Consider the following 6,464-nt stretch of genomic DNA (forward strand, 5'->3'; position numbering starts at 1 on the left):
AAGGGGTAACTAGATACAACAGAAATATTTCAATAAAACAATAACAATCAAAATCAATTTAACACAGTAAGTGGGAAAACAGCAGTGAGTGAACTACTCTGACATGTTGAAATTAAGAGATTGTGATCAAAAAAAAAAAAAAAAAAAAAAAGAAAAGAAATTAAGAGATTGTGTGGTTAATTTGAGGAACAATACTGTAAAGGTTGACCTGGAGCTTGAAAACTACAAAAACTGGCATTTGTTACTTAGTATTGGCAGAAAAGACAGATTTTATAAATTGGTCTTTTTAGACAATCCTTTAATAAATATTAGCAATACCTTGAAATCAAAAGGGAAATAATGTGTTCCCCTATCTAACCTAATCTATTCCACAATTAACTGATAGGTTCTTAACCACAAGTCTTATTATTCAAAGACTTGGTTATTTCCTGTAAAATCATACATAATCATTATTTTATATAAAAGATTCCCAAAACTACTGTATCCCTCCCTTTCCCAATAATGCAAGGGTACAATTTTAAGATTCTGTTCCATTAAATTGGCCTAAATGGCTCTGCAGAAAACAAACACTTCTATTCACCTTATTAGGATTAGTATAGCCATGAGAGACTTGGTTAACAAGCTAGATAATTTAGATCACTGGGTACCTAAACTATACCCACAGTTTCTAAAACTTAGCCATCATATCAGGGACTTGTATCAGAATCAAATGAATTCTAATTTTTTAGTCACTTAGAACATGCTGCCCTAAAGCCAATCCCAGGAATCCAGAAAACAGGTTGAAAACAGAATCTTAAGGGGTATTCCAGAACCAATCTGCTTTTAAGGGGTATCACACTGCCTCAAAGTCAGAAGATAGTTCAAACATAATTCCACTTAGATAAGGGAGGTGAGGGTGGGGAGAGGAGGTTTCCAAGCTCTACATTGTGAAATCCTAACTAAAAACCTCAGAGCAATTTTACGACACTCTAAAGGAAAGAGAAATACTAAAATGTGGATGTTGAAGATGTGTTGGGAAGTCTTCATATTTATAGCAATACAGAGACAATTATTTTTATAGCATTTGGAAAAAATGAAGTAGAAAGCCAGGCACAATTTTGAAACCATTTTTTGTCATTCTTCAGTGACAATATTTCAGCATATGTCACACTCACTTTATAACTTATAACTCACTTTAGCTATACATATGACAAAGCCAAACAAGTGATTTCAGCAATGAGTACTGGCCTTGAAAAATAAAAAAAGCTTAAAAAAAAAAAAATGAGTACTGGCCTAGTACAGACCAAATTAACATCCCCAAATTTCCCTTCCTGTTCTTCTCACAGTGTAAAGCCATCTGCCTAAAACAGGAGAAATACATTAGAAAAGGTAGTTGGCAAACAAAATGAAATTTTTTCCAAGTGAAAAAAGTTCCTGAATTTCCTCAAAGGCAGATTAACCAGCACAGACTGCTTAACACAACAATGCAATTTCCAAATATATATATGGATACCTATACAAGATTTTGCTAAGATGATTTTCTATGTTTGTAGGTGTGACTGAGAAAGCTTAATTAATAGTACATCCCACATTGTACATAAAACAACACATTTATTAAAATAAATTTACTTATAGTTTTTGTTTTTACATTATCTCTACTTCTCAATGTATCCCACTAATGCTCCCCTCCCTCCCAAACTAGTTCTTATAAAAAAAATTTTAAAGACTTCGGTCAACTAACATATCAAAAAAAGTCTGATATTATTTGCCATGTTCCACATGCATAGAATCACAGGGTGCCTTTGAATTCCTTTTCTTTGGGGCCAGCTTGATCATTGTAATTTCAAAGCATCATTTCAATTATTCTATATTGTTGTTCTTTTCATTTACACTATATATATATATATATATAAAAATAATTCCCCCCCACACACACACACCCGGTTCTGCTTACTTTAACGCACTTCAGTTCATGGAAGTCTTCTCTTGCTTCTGAAGTTACATCCTTCAATACTTAAAGACTAGTAATATTATATTTATGTACTATAATTTATTTAGCCATTCTCCAAATGATGGATATTCACTTTGTTTCCTGTTCTTTGCTATTACAAAAAAGTGCTGCTATAATATTTTGGTGTATGTGGGACCTTTTTTTATAAATTATCTACCTGGGTATTATGATACACATCACAAGAGATTAAGAAATGTATCTAAGCAATTTGGAACTATGCTCAAAAAGTTATCAAACTGTGCCCCTTTGATCCAGCAGTGCTATTACTGGGCTTATACCCAAAGAGATACTAAAGAAGGGAAAGGGACCTGTATGTGCCAAAATGTTTGTGGCAGCCCTGTTTGTAGTGGCTAGAAACTGGAAAATGAAAGGATGCCCTTCAATTGGAGAATGGTTGGGTAAATTGTGGTATGTGAATGTTATGGAATATTATTGTTCTGTAAGAAATGACCAGCAGGATGAATACAGAGAGGCTTGGAGAGACTTACAAGAACTGATGCTACAAATGAGCAGAACCAGGAGATCATTATATACTTCATCAACGATACTATATAAAGATGTATTCTGATGGAAGTGGATTTCTTTGACAAAGAGACCTAATTCAGTTTCAATTGATCAAGGATGGACAGAAGCAGTTACACCCAAAGAAAGAACACTGGGGAATGAATGTAAACTGTTTGCATTTTTGTTTTTCTTCCCAGGTTATTTTTACCTTCTGAATCCAATTCTCCCTGTGCAACAAGAGAATTGTTTGGTTCTGCATACATATATTGTATCTAGGATATTCTGCGACATATTCAACATATATAGGACTGCTTGCCATCTAGGGGAGGGGGTGGAGGGAGAAAGGGGAAAAATCGCAACAGAAGTGAGTGCAAGGGATAATGTTGTAAAAAATTATCCTGGCATCCTGTCAATAAAAAGTTATTATAATTAAAAAAAATAAATAAACATTTTAGTCTTACTCATTGCATAATTCTACATTGCTTTTCAGAATGGTTGGAACAAATCACAGTCTCACCAAATATATACTAATGTATCTGTCTTTCCGTAATTTCTCCAACACTGACCATTTACTAATATCTTTGCCAATTTGCTGGGTGTGAAATGAAACCTCAGAGCTAAGAGACAACATATTTAACAGAAACTTCCATCTCCTGCTCCAGGCAAATTCTTTGATTAGCAAGGAGACTGAAGTCAAAATGAAATTTAACCTTTGCCAGGGACTAGACCTATAACTTAATGGCATAATGAACTCTTGCACGAATAAACTCTCCCTATCAATAGAAGTTGGTACCTTCCCTGCAATTTAGAGCCTTAGAGAATTGCCTATAACATGTGGAGGTTAAAAGAATTATCCAAGGTCACAGGGTTAGTATATTTCAGAGCCTGAACTTGAACTAAGGAGTTTCTGGCATCGAGGCCAGCTCTCTAATCACTACTACATGAGATAATATATGGAAAGTGCTTTGCAAACTTTAAGTTGCTATATAAATGTGGTAGTCATTATTATTAAAACAGCACTTGAATAATAGTACATAAAGATGGTACTCAGAATTCTTACTGTCAGGATTTGAGTTTAAGACTTATATACTGCCTGTTTTATACACACATATGCATACAACATTTAAATTTCAAGTTAAGGTTTGAAATGAACTTCATAAATTCTCTCATTTTGACTCTCACTATATAGTCCTTTGAAGTAACTACCACAGATATTATTAACCATATTTTATAGATGAGGAAATTGAAGCTCAGAAAGATTAATTTGCCAGTTATACAAGTGTCAGAAAGATTCAAACTTCTTGACTCCAAGTCCAGTGATTTTTCATAATAAAAGTCATACCTAAAAGTAACTAAGCATGATAATCACAAACTTCCAGCAAATAAATGGAACCAAGTTTGTAAAATGGCACCACTGATAAGTGTAATTCCTTCTCTAGAACCCCAATTTGTTATCTGGGTCGTTAAAATATAAGAATAAAAACAGAAAGCAAAAATGTTTCATTATACACTTTCAAGATAGAAGCTAGAAGCTATTTTACAGGAGCTGCAAAAGTGGGATTTACTGTTTCAAAAGTAAAACTAGTCCTCTGGGATAGAGAAAAACCATATGTTCTTTCCTTGATAAGAACAATAGCTTTTTGACTACTTTCTGTGGAACAGGATAGGAATAGGTCAAATTTATGCTCTTGAAGTAGAATGGCCCAGTTCTGTTTACGGTAGGATTTGCTTCCAATCGAGTATCAAAAGAAGGAACACAGAGGTATTAGTAGAGGTATTAACTGGGTACCTCTTGTCCATCGGAATTTGCAGCCTTCTGACCCATTAAGATCATCCTTCCATTCCCAAGTTGTTTTGTCCCATCACCTGTAGTTGTTCTCTCAGGCTCCAGTTGTTTGTACTTTGACCATCTCTTTCCTTCACAATTTCCAAGCAGTTACTATCTATATTTAGGCTGAATGTTATTATTGTTGGATTATATAAGTCATGTCCAACTCTTTGTGACCCCATTTTGGGGTTTTCTTGGCAAAGTTTGCCATATCTTTTTCCAACTCTTTTTATAGATGAGAAAACTAAGGTAGAGTTAAGTCACACAGACCGTTTCTGAGGCTAGATTTGAACTCATGAAGTTAAGTCTTCCTGATTCCAAATGTTAAGTACCAAATAAAAAGTTAAAAGATACCATGAAAAACACTTGGACACACTAAATTTTCTCTGGTTTTCTGAAGTTTGGGCTCCACACAAGTGTCAGATATACTATTCTGTTCAGCAGTATACAAAGCTCACAAAGCAACAGGTATGTCTAAGAGCAAACCATGAATAGCATGTTAGCCCTCATGTAGCCCCTGATACCTGAAAGCAAAGTGCTCTGGTAGATAGAGCTGGTCTCAGAAGTCAAGAAGATCTGAGGCTTCAGTCTCATCTCTGCCATAACTAGCTCTAACTTTATAGTCAAGTCTCTTAATTTCTCAATGTCCCAAGCAACCTTCTATGACTTCAAGTTGCACAATAGTTTATGATCTGAATTGGGAGTCAATGTCTGCCCCAAGCATCTATCCACACCAATGAAATCATATGTAGGGTGGCCCTTGAAAGTAGAGATGAGAAAATGTACCCTTGTTTACAAAGATGATGGGCTGATTACTGATGCAGAACACTCCATATGCTATCAGACTTGGGTCATGTGTTGATTGGTTAGTTTTGCTTAATTGATTTTTTTTTTCCCTTTTTAATTCTTTGTTACAAGGGATGCCTTGAAGGATGAGGGAGAAAGGATATACTTGGAAATGAAGCTCATGTGAAAACAAAAGGAATCAATTAAAAAAAAAAAAAACTTCAAGGCATTCAAAAAAAAAAAATCGGAGTTACAGATCAAAAAGAAAAAATCTGGGACCTCAGAAATGCTCTCAAAAAACAAAGAACAGGATATCCCCTCAGCAAACTGCCCAGATGGGTCCCCAATTAACCAGAATCAGTGTATCATCTTGCCTGAATTTCAAACAGTTCACTTAATTTACTATTCCTATTTTGTTAGTGCCTAGGAAAATTAGAAACCAAGCAATCGGATTTAGTAACAAGCAAGGCTGCACTGTCATTAATGAAGCCACTGCAAATCAAAATCTCAACTCTCAATAACTTTTCACAACTTACTAAGTTGTGAACACTAAATGCCTAATAAAATGAACTTTAGTACAGTTGAAAAGTAACTTAATGCCACTAGCTTGCTCCCTATGATATAAAATTATATTCTCCTAACAATCCTAAGTAAGCAGAAACTTAAAGAGGAAAAGCATTAAATTGAATATCTGGCCACAAGCAGCATTTCAAGAAACAATGTTAACCATTCAATCTGGACAGTAAGAGACATTTTTTAAAAATACTAGAATTGTATTCCCTTAACCTTTAAAATCTGCAAATGGAAAAGCATCACCATCAAGAAACAATCAGTGCTCACTTATGAAACCAACTAATAATGTATATTAAATAAATGGTCAATTGCTAAGTGAGAAAACACAATTTCAACAAAGCAAGAACAGTTTAGCTTTTTATCAGAGCTCCTAATATACTTCCAAAGAGTGATAGCTAAAACAGAAATAACAGAGAAAAATAAACTCCTAGCCTTCACCAAAGCCACAGATTTCTAGTCTGCAACTAACTCAACTCAAAGCCAAATGCCTCTCTTTGTACCTCTTCCCAGCTTCTCCTGCTCACAGGTAATTTACATATAGTATTAATTTACCAAATGTAGAGGGGAGGAAATGTTATGGGTTTGCTGTACCATCAGAATGAACCGTCAATAATCACCCAAAGAGTTCCCCACAGCAGAGAGGTGAGGCCTGAGAGAGATCTCTATTTCAAATAAATTGAAAATAAGTTTTCCTAAAAAAAAAAAAAAAAAAGGGGGGGGGGACCTGGGGGACCAGGATTCACAGTACCTGAACCCTTGTATTCAACTCTCACCTCTCTTCTT

The 6,464-nt window shown here is 34.9% G+C and overlaps 1 protein-coding gene across 2 annotated transcripts in view; it reads right to left on the minus strand.

Moving 5' to 3' along the window:
* SPATS2 (spermatogenesis associated serine rich 2) overlaps nucleotides 1-6,464 on the minus strand; it is a 161,410-nt gene that overhangs the window by 153,793 nt on the left and 1,153 nt on the right. The window lies entirely within an intron of this gene.

The sequence above is a fragment of the Sarcophilus harrisii genome, chromosome 5, assembly GCF_902635505.1.
Source record: "Sarcophilus harrisii chromosome 5, mSarHar1.11, whole genome shotgun sequence".
NCBI classification, from domain to species: domain Eukaryota; kingdom Metazoa; phylum Chordata; class Mammalia; order Dasyuromorphia; family Dasyuridae; genus Sarcophilus; species Sarcophilus harrisii.